This window comes from Gavialis gangeticus, unplaced genomic scaffold, assembly GCF_001723915.1.
Source record: "Gavialis gangeticus isolate Ggan-Ray unplaced genomic scaffold, GavGan_comp1, whole genome shotgun sequence".
NCBI classification, from domain to species: domain Eukaryota; kingdom Metazoa; phylum Chordata; order Crocodylia; family Gavialidae; genus Gavialis; species Gavialis gangeticus.
This window is the reverse complement of record NW_017729004.1, coordinates 17,777,902-17,778,280: the sequence shown is the minus strand read 5'-3', so window position 1 is coordinate 17,778,280 and position 379 is coordinate 17,777,902.

Sequence of the window (379 nt, the reverse complement as noted above, 5' to 3'; positions counted from 1 at the left end):
TACTTTATTTTTATTTCTTATACTCTATTTTCTTTTATATTGCTATTTTGCCCAAGTTTTAAATAAATGTACTTTTAAATGTTTTACTCTAAATTTTAGTGGTGGTTCATTTTTTAAAAATCTTACAATTATGGTACCCTGGTAAGAGTAAATTACTTTCCCCCTTCCTCTAACCCCCCCCCCCCAATGACATGAGATTTATTTTAAATTTATTTTACTAGATATGTTTTTAATAATAATATAAGGCCAAGTAATTTAATGGGAAATTCTTATAAGTGCATAACTGTGTTTCTACTAAAACAAATAGCTCGAAGGTGGGAGTGACTGTGATCCCCTCTCCTGCACTTTTCTTTTGTGTAAAAAAAAAAAAAATGTTATT